Here is a 19,236-nt window from a genome sequence, read left to right on the forward strand (position 1 = left end):
TTACGAGGGGTTGCGGATCTGAAGCCAAGCACTCCGTAGTGGAGCAAATGAGCATTAGGAATCTTGATATGGGCGCCTGTCCATTAACACACGTTACTGATTGTACCTTTGAGCATATCGTGATTATTCACAGCAAAACGCATCTCGAACTTGTTTGTAATTAACTATGTATGTACCATTTATAATCAAATGCTTTATTGCTGATAATCATTTAAGGTTGTTCCCCTCTTGGCTACAGGCCTTGCTCTTTGCAATGCTATTTTAACAATGATATACGACGTGTATTCATCTCTGCCAAGATATAAATCTCTTGTGTAATCAGCACATCATCTGTTCTCTGACCACACTTCCGTTGGACGTCTACTACAAAGTCCTCTTTCCCGCTCAAGAGAGAAGGCACTTCCTTTCCAACTCATTAAACAATCGTTAATAGTTCAAGGGGTGTTTCATAAATGAGGGTTTACAAAAATTTATTGCAAGCAAAGTATTGAACTTACGTTAATGAAACCAGTCCAGAACTATCGAGGAACTCAAACAGTTTTTTGCACATCTACAAATGTTCATTGTGTGCACCACGGATGACACGGCAAATATCGACACAATAGTTTACTTCTTGCAACACTCGTATCAACTTGCAACACTCGTATCAACATGGGCCTGTTGATAGTGTCTATCTCTGCGCTCCCTTATGGCTGTGATATCACGAGGCATCGGTAAGACGAATACCTTGTCTTTGATGAAACCCCACAAAAAGAAGTCACACGGTGTAAGGTCCGGTGATCTTGGGGACCAAAATATTGCACAAAACACTGTGAGTGATGTGAGTGATTTGAGTGTCACCTACACACAGAAAACTAAATGCATCATATCGATTGATGCACCAGAATGCATCGATTGATGCACTAAAGTGTGTTTCATGGCTTCTTCAAAGAATCAGATTCACATTTGATGCATTTGGGTGCATTTTTGTATGTTGGGAAAGAAGCACTAAAGTGCATCATTTGATTGAAGTGAGGATTTATTTCAGTCGAGATGCACTTCAATGCATCAGTTGATGTTCCTTGATGCACCTTCCTGGATCTTTTTGGATGATGCACTTAAACGTTTGGTCTGAGCTACAGAGTTTTTGCAGCATCAAAAAAGATGCATTCTGTTGCATCAAAACGCATCAAGGTGCATCGAAACGTATCAACTGATGCATTGAAGTGCATCTCGACTGAAGGGAATCCTCACTTGAATCGAATGATACGCTTTGGTGTTTCTTTCACAACATACAAAAATGCACCCAAATGCATCAAACGTGAATCTGATTCTTTGAAGAAGCCATAAAACACACTTTAGTGCATTAATGGATGCATTCTGGTGCATCAATCGATATGATGCATTTTGCTCTCTGAGTGTAGCGGCAGGGATGTGAACTCTCAACTTAACAAAACATATATGCACAAAATGTTTGCCTTCCTCGATCGTTCCGACCTGGTTTCATTAACGTAAGTTCAATAGTTTACTTGCAATAATTTTTTGTAAACCCTCAATAATTTATGAAACTCCTAGTATTATAAGCTCTTTCGTAGCTATATGTTACTATTTTGAAATGTTAAGACTAATTTTTCTTTTGTTCTAATGATAGTTTTGATAACAAGTAAGTGGCGTTGACATCAATCTTTTGGTGGGAGAGAGCACAGAATTGAGATAATATACATTGTACTGTCATATTCATAGTATGAGTGAGTTTACAGTTTTTTTCTTGTTTTTTTTTAATCTTAGGAGATTCCAAGAATATGTATTCTCTTACATTTGAAGGGCTCGGATGTAAAACATGGTAAATGACATTTTGGGTATTTCTAAGTTCATTAAGAAAAAAGGTTATTAGAAACTATACTGTAGATAAATTGTTTTCGTGTTGTGTTTACCTTTTTCAGAAGGCTTCACTGAGTCCAATGCAAATTGTATGACATGGCAATTTCACTCAAAAATTAAAGGATGGCACATTTTACTTTGTATTTTAAAAAAAATACCAAAATATCACTTACCATGTTTTACACCCAAGCACTTCAATTAATATACACTAGCAGTGGTATTCAACCTTTTTTCTCCGCGTACCCCTAAAGAAACTTTTCCACTCAATCGTGTAACCCCCCCCCCCCCTTCCCCGAGTTATCCTTAATTCAGATTATACATAACTACATCTAAAATAAATTATGCAAATCATTACCTATTAAATAATACAGGTTTACTATAAAAAGGAGAATTATAAAATAAATAAAAGAAAATTACGGGTAAAGCAAAAATATATTATGAACTTTAATATTTCTTACCTGTTAATGAGATGGCTGAGCTTGTTTTCTGCACACCAGCTCCTCGATTCGTGGCTGAATCTTCGTTAGTGTGAGTATCAGTGGTGATTGTGGATTCAGACGATTTCTGTGTTTCGTTTTGATGGCTGTCAATGAAGAAAAACCCTGCTCACACAAATAAGTGGAGGGAAAGGGAAGAAGGCGTGTGATGGCAGTGTCACTAAGTTCAATATACTCTTTGCGTGCGTAACACCAGAACTCGCAAATATACACGTTTTCGAATTTTATTTCAAGTGATCTATCAGTGGACATTTCCAGCAGACTTTCTTTTAATTTTACAGGAAGATCAGAGGAATTGATGGCGGTGGTGGAAGACGGATTTGAAATCCAATCTTGTGTGTTATCGTCTTTCTCAATTTCTGGAAAGTATTTCAAAAACTGTAACCTGATATTTTCTAGATGGAATTTGATTATTTCCAGAAGTTCACCAGCAATACTAACATCATTTTGTCCACAATATTCCAACACAGTTGGAAAAACTGCAATATTTCCTTCGTTAACGCAATGAATCCAAAGTAATACTTTCTCATAAAATCCCTTCACTTTCTCACGGGCTTAAAAATATTTTTGTCGAAGCCTTGGAGTTGAAGATTGAGATTGTTAAATTTGTTGAATATATCCGTCAAGTAAGCTAGTTGTAGGATAATACAAGTTCATTCTCAAAATACGTCACAAGATCGGATTTTAATTTTGAAAGGAAACATTTTACTTCATTTTTCAGTTAAAAAAGGCGAGTCTATACGCGTCCTCGCGATAAACACCGCACCTCGGTGTGCATAAACAGTTGAGTGTGTGTGCGGATCCCATCTCCTCGCACATTTTCTTGAAGATACGGGAGTTCAGTACACGCGACTTGATTAAGTTGACTACTTTTACAACAATGTTCAGCGTTTCGTGTAAAAGAGTAAACAAAATCGATTCTTGGAAATAGAGGATAATACAAGTTCTGATCATAATAATAAATCAGAGTTAGAAGTTATTAGTCTGGTGGTCGGTGGGGGGAGTAACATAAAATCCTCATTCAATCCCTTATTATATTTACTTTGAGGAAAATGTTGACAAAGAAATGTCTATTTTCTTTGCTTCCCTTTATTACATTTTCACGTTATCTCTGTCAGAAACAGTTTTCATTATTTATAATTATTTAAAATTGTGCGTACCCCCTAAAAAGTCTTCGCGTATCCCCAGGGGTACGAGTACCCCAGGTTGAATACAACTGCACTAGACGGCAACAATGAATGGGAAATTGGAAAGGAATTTCCATTATGATACAGATGGTACAATTTACAAATTCATCTTCTGTTTGTCTCCTTGGAAAAAGGCAATAATGATGACTGAGCAGCCGGCCCCCGTGGCGGAGTGGTTAGCACATCGTGCTAAGACGACAGCGGTCCAGGGTTCGAATCCCGGCCTGGACATGGCTGTTCATGAGTGTCCATTCATTAATTTCGTCATATCATCACTCATCCCACGTTCGGAATTTGCCGGAAAGTGTCAGAAAAAGCGAAGTAAAATAAACTAAATCAATCAATCTATCAAATATACACATATTCTCTTCCAAATTCTCCTGGGCAAAAATAGTTCTGCAAACTTAGAGAGTTTAATCGGCAGTGAGCCTATAACGTACAATGGGATATGAACCGCTGTGTAATACCAAAGGGGATTGAACCCAAAACCGTTGTTTACAATGTAAGAACATTAGCCACTAAGCTATCGTGGAGGCCTCTAGAGGACGGAGGTGGAACTTCCTTTGAACTTGATTTTCCAGAAGAAAATAGACTAATTTTGGGTTCTGTATGTATATCACTATTTCACACAGTTTCCAATTAGTTTATTCCTTTCCGAAGTATAATTCCTTTAAAAATCCTGATGTACCGTTGACAGACAACAGTGTACTGTCGGCTTACGACTATTTCTAATCGTCATTCATCCTCATTGTCTCGATGTGCCAATAGCAGCAGAAAAGTGCCACGACAAGAAAAATATAAAAATCCTGATTACATGGTGTTCTGCTATTCCCGACATCCCATTAACTTTTTAGAAAATTCCCCTTGATTTGAAATTGCTTCAAAATTTCCCATTGCGGAGAGAAAATTCCTTCTGATTTGGCCTATTTTACTTCGCTTTTCTGCCACCTTTGGCTGAATACCAATAATAAGGATGAGCGATGAGGTGATGAAATTCATCAAGGAACACTCAGAAAGAACACCTATGCCCAGCCCGGGATTCGAACCCGGCAACCTTGACGTCGTAAGGCAATGTAATAACCACTCCGCCACGGGGGCATGCATAAAAATTACCTCGAATCAACGTCACTGGGTGGAGACGAAGAGATTTCTTGCGGGATGTTCGTGTGACGGAGCCCGACTCTGAGTGATTAATGTTCGCGTTAATACGGTAGCAGGCCGCTCCCGTTTTTCCAGAACCCTCAAAAGTAAAAGGGTTCCTCCCACATCCCGAGGCTGACCTCCCGACGCCACGTTCTTTGAATTACACGAGCGCGGACGTCAGAGAGATGGCTGACGAGAGTTGAGAAGTTTTCCATCTTGTTCTACCTACCAATTAAAATGGCCTACCAGCTGCCCAGAAACCCAGAAATTCTAATTGTGTGCAGGAATGTTCCCCTGCTAGCGTGTGGTTCATTCGTGTTTGTCGATGCTTCTGGATTTGTACTCGGAGTCACTCCGACAGAATGATAGATTAGGGACTCCCAGATGGCGCAGTGGTAGCGTCTTCGCTTTGTAATCAAGGGGTCCCGGTTCGATACCTGGTGGAGGCACATAGTGATTCGGATTCCAAATTAAACTGTAGGTCCAGCCCCGATTAGCCTTACTGTGCATAAAGTGGACTTAAACATCAATTCAATCAAGGATGGTATATTCTAGAAACGTTCATTGAGTGACCAGAGGCGCAACGAATTTTTGTAGGGGGGAGTGCAAGTACGAGGATAAGCGTACAAATAATAATAATAACATTATTAAGGTAGGGGGCCCCAATTGCGTCCCTACACCCAATTTCGTCCTCCTCGGTATTTCGGCCATGTAGGTAGAGAGCAGTCGGCGCCAGCACTCCAGGATTGGGAAAGGCAGAGCCAGTTTTGAAAGTTTTGGACTCGAGACAATTTATGGTCCGGTGTAACGATGAAGTTTCAGTTTCGTGATGAGGCGAGTTCTTGCAATATCATTGTCAGCAGTCATTTACTGTCAGTATGAGTTTAGGTTTTATATTCGCTGCATATCATGGGCGAAGGTATGTTGTCAATATAGAAGGATGTACGTTGTGTTCCGTCAAGGTCACTTGTTGAAAAGGTAGGAACCACTATGCAAGTTTGTGGGTTGTTCCTAATTTCGTCCCCTGTCATGTTCCTAATTTCGTCCCCCAACATGTTCCTAATTTCCAGCCCCAACATATTCTTAATTTTGTTCCCCGTCATGTTCCTAACTTCGTCCACGGGATCTTCTGCAAAAATATTTTATATGGTTCAACGAAACATGTTCCGGCGCCAAACACTGTGTAAATTTATTTGGGATACTTGCTTGGAAGTATCCCAAAGTTCACAATGCTTCAAAAATTTCTGGGGACATCCATGGCTGTGGAGAATATATAGACATATATATATATATATATAATCTTCTTCTGAGCGAGAAATGCATTGTAGTTTTTTGAATGCCCAGTAGTGCAAAACGCAGGAAATGTGCCTAATGTTTGCAATCATACGCAAATCAATAAGACACACCTTACAGCAGAGAAAGAATCACCCGTATGACTTCACGTTTCTTTAAGCCCCAGCAAGCCTGTGTAGCTAACCCGAAGAAATCGTAAGTTCCGACCAGTTGTTTGCCTGTCACTTTCTTAAAAAAAATGCCTGCTTTTGTTTCCCCATTTCTTGTTTAACTGGTCGCCTGTAAGGAACCTATATTATATCTACGTACTCTTCTGAATCTAATCTTTACAATGGTGTAAGATACATATTGCCATTTTCCATGATAGACGCTGTCACTTACAACAAAATGTGTCCCTCGCGATCAGTTTGTATTACTACCTGGATGGTGAAAGTACAGGCAGCGAGTTGTATTAAGCCAAGTGTACCGTTGCTATGGCGACAGCGCCGGAAGTGACGTTAAGTTTACCAGCGTATAAAACACTACATTTCAAGATACTTATTTTACAAAGCATCTAAAAGTCTTCACAATGCTTCAAATTTCCCAATTTCCTCCGACTGTTGACAAGAAAAGCTCAGCAGGTTAGGCAGCAAGAGTCCGGGACACATCTGGCGCTATGAACTCCCTCTGCTGTATTCTTCCTGCTCCACCAAAGAAGCCGAGAGAAACCAAGAGGTGAAGCTGGAAATCAGAGCACGTGCTCCTTCCGAAAGAAACTGTCAACAGATGGCAGCAACTGTTAAGTGTACTGATAACGGCGAAGGCACGATTTTTTTTGCTTCATTCTACTTCTCTCTCTCTCTCTCTCTCTCTCTGTTTTATTCTCACTATCTCCTCTACTCTATATTCCTGTCTCTTTATTCTCTATTTCTCACTCTGTCTTCTATTCTCTATTTCTCACTCTGTCTTCTATTCTATATTTCTGTCTCTTTATTCTCTATTTCTCACTCTCTCTTCAACTCTATATTTATGTCTCTTTATTCTCTATTTCTCACTTTGTTTTCTAATCTATATTTCTGTCTCTTTATTCTCTATTTCTCACTTTCTTTTCTACTCTATATTTCTGTTTCTTTCTTCTCTATTTCTCACTGTCTCTTTTACTCTGTATTTCTGTCTCTTTATTCTATATTTCTCACTTTCTCTTCTACTTTATATTTGTCTCTTTGTTCTTTATCTGTCACTGTCTCTTCTTTCTACATTCCTGTCTCTTTCTTCCCTATTTCTCACTATCTCTATTTCTACCTCTTTCCATTTCTCTCCTCCAACTAGGTCTCTCTCCTTCTCTATCAAGCGTTTGCATGGTACTGCCAGTTGTCGTGTTTGACGCTGCGTAACTGTATAGTTTATAAGACCTTTGAAATTGTCAAGATGTTTGTAGAAACAGATTGTGTTTGGTCTTTGATCCGTGGAGTTCGATATAAATTTATTTTGATGTTAAATAAATAATGTTGGATTATGTGGTGCATATCTTTATAAATCAACTCGACACCATGAGTGCAATCTGCGTGTGTTAGAATATACAACAGCAGTGTTCTAATCCTTCTTTGTCTTCAAGTCAAGCGTTAGGATCCTAATTAGACCTATGAATAAAAGTAGTATGCGTATTAAAATAGCCTTTTCAACTACCATTTAAAACAATTTTCTCAAATCTTCTCGATACCCTGAGTGAGGAAGGGTGTGAAAGATCTTACCAAGAGATATGGAAGGAGGGATACAGGGGTTTGGAATACCAACATGGACGTCCGGAGGTGGGGGCAAGGAGACATTGACTTCCTGAAAACTTAACTCTGACATACCCGAGTGGGAGGGGGGTGGGGCTGTCAGGCTCACCATCTCTATTTTTTCGGTTTCTCAACTGTGAAAACTTTTATAAAAAAAAAAAAAAAAATTACATTCTTCTCTAGGGTGTTCTCAATATTCTGTATTAGTCTTGTTCATAAAACCATAAGTGTAATGTAAATGGGAGGCAACATGCGGAGGGTGAAAATGGCCATCTTTCAATGTGTGTTATTCGAGACACTCGTGCCAGTAACAGTGTACAAATGGTGTCCGTTCGTTCATCAATTTCATCATATCGTCACTCATCCTCTTTGTCGTGATTAGCCAAATGTGGAAGAAAAGCGACAATAAATAACAAAATCAAATCAAATAAAAGCAATTAATTGCAATGATTTTACCACACAACCATGATCTAGTAGAGAATTTCGCATAATAGGCTAGAGGTTTGGATACCCAGCGCATATTTACTATCGAGGGTGAAATAGAAAATAAAAGAAATAAATAAATGCTTAAGGTGTACATAAAAATTAAATAGAAGCACTGTGTACATAAATGGTACTTATAGACCTACAACCAATATTTTTTTCTCGGGGGGGGGCAGTCATAGAAACTTTTATTATTATTATTATTATTATTATTGCTATTATTTTTGTTACTACTACTACTACTACTTCATAAATCATAAAATTTTAATTGAATTGAAAATATTTTGGTGTTGTATACAAGTTCAGACTCGAATGTACTATTTAGATAGAAACTGAATTCGCCTTTCTTCCTTTCAATAAACATCTATCACTTCGTTAATGAACAATTCATTGTCCTTTTTTTTCTTTCTCACAACGCACAGATATCAATCAGAGTCAGAGACCACTTAATATACTGCCCTTCATGGTACCTCTGATACGTGTTTTTATGAGCCGAAGGGTACTGTAAAGTAATAATAATATTATTATTATTATTAATAATAATAATAATAATAATAGTTTATTTATTTAAAGAACAGTTACAAAAACCTCATACAGCACTATGTCACAAAGAGTAATATAAAAGGATTAACTAACTCATAATGTTTTTTTTTTATATAAAATCACATGCTATACCTAAATATAATATTTTAAGAGAAGTCATAATCGAAATCATCGATTAGTCTTTTTATAAGTTCACCACCATTTTTCAATTTTACTAATAATAATGCAGTTTTTCTTGTTTTATATTTTGAAACGTATAAACTATTATATTTCTAAGGTATTCACTATCAGTCCTATATGACCAGATGTGTTGTATAAATACTTTGATTTTATCTTTCCTTCTTAAGCTCAAGGTTGTTAAATTAAAAATTTCCAACCACTCCATATATTTTAGTGACATGTAACTTTTCTTCATTTTCATACAAAGTAACCTAATAAATAATTTCTGAATTGATTCAATTTTCTAGGTGTGACTATTTTTGCTGCTATGTTCCATAATTCACTTCCATATTCCAATAATGGACGAAACAAAACTATAAATAGAAATCTAAAAGTTTCCATTTTATTAGAAGAAGTCCAATTAAAAATTATAGTACCTAAAACCTTTTTAGCTTTCTTACAAACTTCAATTATATGTTCCTCAAATGACAGTTTGGAATCTATATTTATACCAAGATCCTTATGACTAGAGCAAATATAAATCTTATTAGATTTAATAACATATTTAGAGACAATACAGTTTGTTTTTCTTGAACATCTCAATAGTTTGCATTTAGCTAAATTAATTTGCATACCATTTATGTCACACCATTGTACAGTCACGGACACTTCTGGCTTGTAACGATTCCATTTAGAGCCAATGGTATTGTTACAACCCAGAAGTGTCCGCGACTGTACCACTCTATTAAGATCATCCTGTAATTTAAAAACATCCGATCTATTTTTTATTTCCCTGAATAATTTTAGATCATCGGCATATAAAAGACATGATGATTCTCTAACACTACATATAATATCATTAATAACAATTGCAAATAAAATGGGACCAAGTGGAGATCCTTGTGGTACCCCACACGATATTTTTGCCTTATTGAATGTTGTTTGACCTATTTTTACTCTAAACGTTCTAATAACTCTGAAACCATTTCAAAAATCTTGGAGAAATACCCAACATATGAAGTTTGTGAAGTAACAATTTTTGATTAACAGAATCATAATAATAATAATAATTGCCTTGTAATCAAGGGGTCCCGGGTTCGATAACCGGTGGAGGCACAAGTGGTTCGGATCCCACTTTAAACCGTAGTTCCAGTCCCGATTAGCGTGACTGTGCATAAAGTGGACATAAAACACCAACTCAAACTCAAAAAAATAATAATAGTTTCTATAACAATATTTTGGTCATAAAATAGCTACAATTTCACCATTCAAATTACATTACCTCTTTCCAGAAATGTCAGAGGGTGAAAAAGTGCAGTATCTGCCGGCACCCTTGGTTACAACTAATATATTCATGGTCAAAATACTAACACATAGCATGTTCACGTGCATGCAGAATAGGAGAAGAGTTCTTGGTTTTGCTTCTTCTACAGCGAGAAAGATTGACAGAGCTACGGTGAAAAAAAAATCAGGCGCACAGCCAGGTAAATTGCAGGTCGTTGCTCGGCGTCCACTTTACAAGGAGAGACATATTGTTAAGTCGTTAAGGATAATCACATAATGTCGTGTTGCTGAGGAGAGGCGGAGGGTTAACAAAAGTTGTGGTGGCTGTCTCTCCTCTCATTGGCATAATCCATCAACCATGCGCGACATCGTGAACAGCAGATTGCACTCACGGCCGATCAGAAGAGAATCTGGACGATGCATGGAAGAAAAAGAGTTAAGCTTGAAAGATGAGACTTGTTGCCACCCCCGAATTCAGAAAGTAACTGGTGCGCCTTTAGAACGTTCTCAAGGTACTGATGTACGGAATATTATGCAAAAGCAATTGAAATTTAGTCACTTACACATCAGCTGACGTCGGGAAAGTCTTGCTTCCATCAGCTGAACTATTTTTGAGTGTTTACCCCACATTTGAACACTATGACAACCTAATATATCCATGTCAATGTACAAAGCTGTGTCGTAGAAGAACGTTATAGGTAATAATTTTCTTGTGGAAGTTGTTAAATCACTAAATAGATGCTGAACATCTACTACGCCAGATTAATTTTCGAATCCCGTCGTCGAAAACTAGATTCAAGAAAGAAGGTTTTCTTATAAAGAAGGCTAGATCGGAAATTAAAAATAAATCTCCAGTATGGAGAATGTGCAGCAGTTACAATAAATTGCTAATCAAGAATAAAACAATTGACATCTTTTCTATGAACCTAAGGGACGTCAGTGAAGCCACTATTAACACAATGGCTTAAGCTTAAACACATAATTTCCTAAAGAAATATTAAATACATACTTATATTACTTATATTTACTTATATTTACTTATATTTTTATATTTATATATATTCCTATATTTCAGAAATATATGCAATTGTATTCACTGTATATCCCTTATATTGGATCTGTAATTATGTATGTACTTTTTGATTTCAATAAATAAATATGATATACTTATTATACACTATGTAGCCAAAAGTCACCGGACACCCAGTGCTGTACAGCATCTCCCTTCGCTATTATTACGGCATTTACTCTTCTGGGCAGGCTTTTCACTAAATTCTGGTATATTGCTGGTGGATTTTTTTTCATTCATCCTGTGCCTCGTGAATAGTTCATGTTTGGTTTTCGGTCGAGTGTGCCTGGCACGCAACCGACGCTTCAGTTGATCCCAAATATGTTATGTGGGGTTCAAATCGGGGCTTTCAGCAGACCAGCTAAGCACATCCACCTGATTGTCCTCACACAACGATGCAAAGGACCCTGCTTAATGGGCAGGGGCATTATCGTGCTGCTAGAGAAAAGGGACCAATCCAAACTGTTGACACAGTGTGGGCAGCATGCTATTGTCTAAAATGTCCTCATCAACACCACTGTTCACGTTGTCATTGACTAAAACTAATGGCCCGAGCCCAAACCAGGAAAAACAGCCCCAGAACATGACACTACCTCCAAGTGCACTTGGGTGTCCGTTGACTTTTGGCTATGTTGTGTACTTGATGTCACAGAACCTAAAAGGATATGAATTGATAATCGCCACAATCACCATGCTTTTCTTTAGTAACTATTTGGGAATGTAATCGAATGAAAATGACAATAGTAATAATAATTAAGAAAACTCACAATAGACACAATGTCAGCGAAGGGACAGCCAATAATATTATGTACAGTAACGGACACTTCTGGGTTGTAACAACTCCATTGAAAGCCAATATGATCGCTACAACCAGAAATGTCCGTGACTGTACATGTAAAGTGCGTATTCGGGGCAAAAGTTAATATTACCTTTTCCTTACCGGTGATACCAACATGTGTCAAGCTAGAATTTTAGTTATCAGGAGCATTTTAAATAAATTTGCTTTAAACACATGGTTGCATTTACAAATAACCTGAGAGCTTTGTAAGTATTTTAGTGAAACAAAATAACCATTGTCGTGTTCGTAAGACATCCGGGGTTCATTCTAAGTTAAAATATGCCAATATATTTTACATTAAAAGATCAAGAAATTTGAAATTATAATTGAAAAGCTATTTTTCCGTTTTAATGACCCACATATCCTGTGCTCGAATTACGTTAAGATAAAGATAAATTGGTAAAAATATTACCAAAGCTTGTGACAATGAACAAAAGAGTTTTAAATAAACTTGTAACAATATGGTAATAATTGTCGTAAATTTACACGAGGAAAATTGTCCCTAAAAGATTACACTCCAATCCTTTGTTCTTTGAGTCTATCGAAAGGAGACTTACGATATTATAACGTAAAATTACATCATAATGAAATGGCACATTTGTACATCAGCGCGAAGTTAGAGAAAGTTGATAAATTAGTTGCCTTAAGTCGTTGGTTCTCAAACTGTGGTACGCGTACCCCCAGGAGTACATGAAATACTTCAAGGGATACGCAATCAGTACGCAGAGTGGTTTTTCATCCATGGTGTACCTAAAGAACAAGTACCGAAATAGACTAAATTTGGAGCCGAATCCCCACTTGAAAGTTTCAGATGATGCAAGTACATCCTTCTCACTAGAAACTCTGAGGATTTAACAACCATGAATTACAAAAAGTAAATTACTAAAATGACTTTGGAGTAGCGCTAAACAACAAATTTGGGAACAAATATTGACCAAATTTATAATGATGCTTAAAAAACTTTATAATGCGGCTAAGGTTGTAACATTTACATTGACATTGTCTCATTTCAACCCAGAAGTGTCCTTGACTATACGTACTATATAATAGACACAAATTATTCTTAGGTAAAAGGCTCGGATATCATATACTAGCATTTGAAACTTGACGTACGGTCTAAAATATATACCCAACGAAGTCGAACCCGGGACCCCTTGTTTACAGGGTGAAAACCTAAATCAGTGACCTATTTGGAAGATGAAAGTTAACTTAGCACATCGTGCTACGACCCCAGGGGTCCCGGGTTCGAATCCCGGCCTGGACATGGATGTTTGTGAGTGTCCATTCACCAATTTCATCATATCATCACTCATCCCCATCTTCGCAAATTAGCCAAAAGTGGCACAAGATGCGAAGTAAAATAAAGCAAATCAATACATCAATCATTAATAACTTTATCGGGAGAATTTTTTTGTGTGCACGTACAGAGCGAGAATTTCAAATGTATCAAATCCTTGTTGATTCTTCATTAGCAATTTACGTAACTTAATGTATTACTAGAGTCAACATATTGATTGATTGATTGGTTGATTTGTTGCATTAAGTCCACTTTATGCACAGGAAGGCTAATCGGGACTGGACCTACAGTTTAAAGTGGGATCCGAACCACTGTGTCATGTGCTTCCACCGGTTATTAGAGTCAACATATTTTGTCAATTCACACATTTTGTATTCTATTTGGCACACTCGAAAGCATATTTTAGAAACAAATATAATTATTTGGCAACCTTGTTTTGGAGTTGTGATATTACTTCAGTCTTCCTCAGGCATTTCATTAGAAAGAGTGAAAAAAGAGATTAGGTATCGTCCGTACATGAATACTCCTCTAGAATCATGACGTAATAAGAACAGGCATATAAGCTAAGAAGTGATGCACACAAGGCATTAGCTCCGTCAGATAACCCTTCGAGTTGGGAATAATGGAGAATTTTTGTTGGATGTAGATACGGCAATTACGTTGCCATGTTTTAACGGGCGCATCGGATTATGCACGACATTCTGAGGCTTTTCGGCGAGACAGCCAGCAAGCTATTATCGAAGGGTTGCTAAGTGGTCTCTTGTCATTAACGGATTCTTCAATATCCTTGTCCCTTTTGATTTGTTTAAACTTCACGTCCTTTTTTCATGTCTCTATAAATCCTCTTTTAATCAACATTTCTGAGCTGGCCCTGCAATTCTTTACGATCATGTGACTTGATTGGACCAAGATTTACATCACATCCAACCACATACCATTTAACATTAGTTGAGAAGGAGCAGGGGGGTGATACATGCAGATAAGTGTTCTGCACATTAGTTCGCAAAAGTTCGTACCGTGTACTGTTTAATTCATGGAATTAAAACATGAAACGTTCTTTAGTCAAAAGAACATGATTTAACTAAAAGAACAAATAATAAGTTCACATGAAAGACTCGAAAGCATACACGTGATGCCTCTCAGGGTATGAGGTAATATCTCTCTTCGTTGTTCAAACCAAATAAAAATCAAAGTTAAGTTTGCACTAAGAAAAAGGAAGTCTATTTTACTTCTTTGCAAACTAAATACTTATATTTCTCACATATAATCCATGTCACTCAAACAAATTAAACTTCTTACAATTCAACTTGATCACTCTATTTAAAAAAACCGAGCCCGAACTCCTAAGTCAAGACAAAAGACACTCCTAATTCCCATGGCAACAGCTCTTAACAAGATAATTATATACAGGTTAGTCACTATCCTGACATTATCAGTGATAGGTAAATTACAGTAATTAATATTACAAAAACAATAAACATTTGCACAAGAGAAAAGATAATTAATAACAATAAATATTTGTGCAATGGGAAAGGACGTGTCAAACAATAAAATTACCAAGTTTGTTACTAATACTTTTTTTGAGTCTGTACCTGTACGGAGTGACGTAAATACTTGGTAATATGTAAATGTGTCTCTATCACATGGTCGGCATTTGTTTTCACTCACAATCTCAGCATTGGTGTATTTTTATATAATCGACACCTTTTTAAAAAATTATATTTATTTCACAAACATAGGATACAAAATTTGCAGCTTTCACACCAAATTAGTAACGATGAGAAACATAACAACAAAATACAGAAAATACCATATAAAAATATTAATACAGGAATCATATTGTTTTACAAATTGCTTTGAGTGTCGAGGCTGACCGAACACGTTACTTTACAAACCCAGAACCTTGTTTTAGACGGTTTTGGGCTTTGGGCAATCATGGGAAATAGTGTTCATCTGTTTCATCATCCTTCATTTCAAACCCACAACTCTCCTATTTGTAATGAACATAACATATACTCCACTGAAATGTTTCCTACTTGTAATGTCCTTGGCATCACACTATAATTCTTTGTTATTTATTTGGAATGTTGTCTTTGTTCTTTTCTTTTAATTTGTCAAATTAAAATGTCACAAGCAACTAGTATCAGATAGACGAATTGACTAACTTTCATGTGCCAAACTGATTACATAATTTAAAAAACTGGGAGATTTACCATAGCAACAAGAGAATAATAGTACAGTCCTCACAAAAGTTTGGAATATTGTTATACAGGGTCATCCAGAATGATTGCTGGGATTTTAAACTCTTCTTATAAAAGAAGTATTTAATGGATATACACGTGTGGCGTCTTAAAATGCTCAGAAAAGTTTAAAGTTTTAGACTTACATTAGTACACTTCGATATGGGCGCCATTTGTAGCTCTGGTGATGTCTAGACGGTATTCAATCTCCTGACACGTCTTCTGAATCGTGTCCAGAGTTACAGTTGTATGCGCCGTTTTAAAGGTCACACGAAACTTTAAACTTTTCTGAATATTTTAAGACGCCACACGTGTATATTCATTCAATACTTCTTTTATAATAACAGTTTAAAATCCCGGCAATCATTCTCGATGACCCTGTATTAGACAACAGGTGATAGACACGGTGGCATATGCAGGTAAAAAACAACAACACAAGAATGTCCAGGAGACAGACAGATACCATGTGTTGTTGCATTCCTGTCACCTAATGCCTAATACAATATTCCAAACTTTTTGTGACGAGTGTAGTATAAAAATGTTGAGATTAACTTCAATGTGTGGCTTCAAGTTTATAAATTGCTGTTACTGAAGAATGAAACTTTTATTAAGGTAAAACAGTTTTGTTTACCACAATTTGTGATTACTAGAGTCTTTTCATTGATTGATGCTATATGTTACTTCGCTTTTTGTGCCAATTTTGGCTAATTTGCGAAGATGGGGATGAGTGATGACATGATTAAATTGTAAATGGACACTCACAAACATCCATGTCCAGGACGGGATACGAACCCGGGACCCCTGGCGTCTGAGCGCGATAGAGTCTTTTGCTAACGACACGTGGAGCGAAAGGTAAATTCCTGAAAATTCTCAAAGGTATGTAACATACTACAAAGAAAATAAACAAAAAAGGTTTGATAAATCGTATCAAAGTGATTAGTAAGTTTTTCGATAACTTATTATTAATTATCTCAATAGGGTTACAATTAAGCCATACAACATTTCATTTTGAACAATATTAATACAAATAATGACTTGATGCCCTATGTAGTAAAACAAATATATACAAAAGCTGAATCTAAGGAAAATGTGATGAATTTACATTAGTATATAAAGTGTTCTATAGCAGCAATGAAATAAAGAAAGTTTGAGAGCTATACACATTTAGAAGAAAGGAGTGTAAAGGTGTGTGGGTTTGGATATGAGTGTGTATGGAATTACTGTTCGAAGTACAAGGATGAAAATTTTAAAATATATGTGTGTGGTGGGAATGGTGGGGAGGGGAGAGTAAGCACTGAAAATAATATTACTGGAGTTAAAATTTATAGGCATGTGAACCTAGAAGACGACAGAACTGCGCTTTGCTGGTACTGAGTTTGACTTCGTCGGGAGTGATCCAGGTTACCGCTGCTAGGTACGAGAAAGACTTCTGACCAAATCTGCTTTTGTTAGGTTTGGGGATTACTAGGTCTGTATGTAAGGACGATCTGGTGTTTCGGGTACAGAGCGGAGCTTAAGCCTATGATGCAATGGAGATGATTTGTTATGAATACTATGGAATACCTTATTCAGGTAGATGTAATGTATTCTCGAAGTGACTGTGGGTATGTTGTAAATCTTGCGCAATTGTTGAGAATTATTGTGTTGGAGGTGCATGTGAATGGTTCTTAAACAATTGTATTGGATTGTTTTAAGTTTCTTCAGATGAGTTAAGTTACCGCCAAAAATAAGACTAGCACCATATTTGAACACGGGACGGATAAAGGAAAGGTAGAAATGTCTACTAAGATTTATATTGAGATATTTACGAAAATTTCGAAATATGTAAATATGGTGATACATTTTACGGATATAGTTATTTATTTGGAGGTTAAAATTTAGCTGGGGGTCGATAATGATTCCGAGATACTTTAAATGATTGCTCGAAGATACTCTTACCGGTGTGAAGCACCATGGCCTTCGTCTTTGCAACGTTGAGCTTCAGGTTGTTGATGTTGTACCACGTTATTGCTGTGGGGAATGAGTTTTCCATTTTCTCCTTTACATCCTGGTATGTTTCTGTAACATGAACGAGAAGGCAGTCATCCGCGTACAGAGTAATCGATAAATCTGAATTTATTAGTGTGATATCGTCAATAAATAGGTTGAATTATTTTGGGCCAAGTATAGAGCCTTGTGGAATTCCCTGCAGACACTGACTGCTAGGTGGAAAGTGAACATCCTACTTTCGTTGAGATTTTTCTATTAGCGAGAAAACTTTCCATCCAGAGAATTGTTTTGATATTGAAACCAAATCTGTTCTTTAATTTTCCTATTATCAAATTGTGATCAACGGTATCGAATGCTTTGCATACGTCCAGGGAAATTAATCCAACTAGGGAACTCCTTTTTTTTGTCCAACGTCTCGCGCCATTCATTAATTAAACTAATTAATAATAATTCGGTGGATACATCCTTCCTGAATTCATACTGTCGATCAGACATCAGATTGTTGACTTCTAGGAAAGTTACACACTAGGGTAGGAGATCAAGATTTGTGAATTGGAGTTATTATGGAGTGCTTCCAGCTCGTTAGAAATTGGCCACGTTTGAAGGACGTGTTTATTATGTCGGCGAGGGGCTCCGCTATGAGTGGGGCCAACACCACCAGAACGCTGTTGGGAATGCCATCCGAACCTCCAGCCTTTTCTACGTTTAATTTATTAAGAATTGCCAAAACTTCATCGACCGTAACATATTTTAATGTGAACTCTTCAATTTGTTGGACAGCAACTGAATTGGGATCTTTTCTTAGAATATTTATGTCCGAATTACGAGGATTAACGTGCGCCGATGCTTTGCAGATATTAGAAAAATGAATATTTAAATAATGAGCTATGTCGGACGGGCTCGTTAGGAGGACACTGTCGGCTAGTAAATGATTCATTGTAGTTTTTCATTCTCTACCCGTTATCATTGATAACCTTCCATTTGCAGTTGTTATTGCTAGTGGTCTGGTTCACCATATCTCTGCAGTAATTAACTTTTGCCTGCCTAGTAATTGTTGTGCAATGATTTCTAAAAAATTTGTATTGCTCCCCCGTTACACTTAGAAATATCATTTTATTTATTTATTTATTTATTTCGTCTTCTTTACATGGCGAAGTTAAGGCTGTGGAGCCTTTTCTTCCACTTCACCATGTTTACAAAAAAAATTGAATATGAAATAATTAAAAAATTTAAAAAAAGAAAGAAAAAAATATAAAAATTACAGAGAAATAAAAAAAAATACAAAGAAAAATTACATATAAGAAAGGTAATCTAACCTATAGATACGGGCACACACACTCACACTCTCACATACATATCTTTGCCCTTACACACGTACAAGCAAATACATAACACTACACTTACTTAAGCACAGTCCAATATTACACATACTTAAAACACAGTCCAAAACGATATACTTTGACGATAATTCATCTTAACTATTACCCTAATAATTTTTGTGCCTTACGTCCTTCTATCATTCTCTGCACCCGCCATATTACTTGTATTAGGAAAATCAAACATTTAATTTTCATTGTATAATATGTGTAACTTT

General features: G+C 36.7%; 1 pseudogene; it reads left to right on the top strand.

The window, feature by feature from the left end:
* The first annotated feature begins 651 nt into the window (after window positions 1–651).
* Window positions 652–19,236, top strand: part of LOC146002235 (uncharacterized) — a 28,022-nt pseudogene continuing 9,437 nt past the window's right edge.

Source organism: Lepisma saccharinum, chromosome 18, assembly GCF_977018435.1.
Source record: "Lepisma saccharinum chromosome 18, izLepSacc3.1, whole genome shotgun sequence".
Lineage (NCBI taxonomy): Eukaryota > Metazoa > Arthropoda > Insecta > Zygentoma > Lepismatidae > Lepisma > Lepisma saccharinum.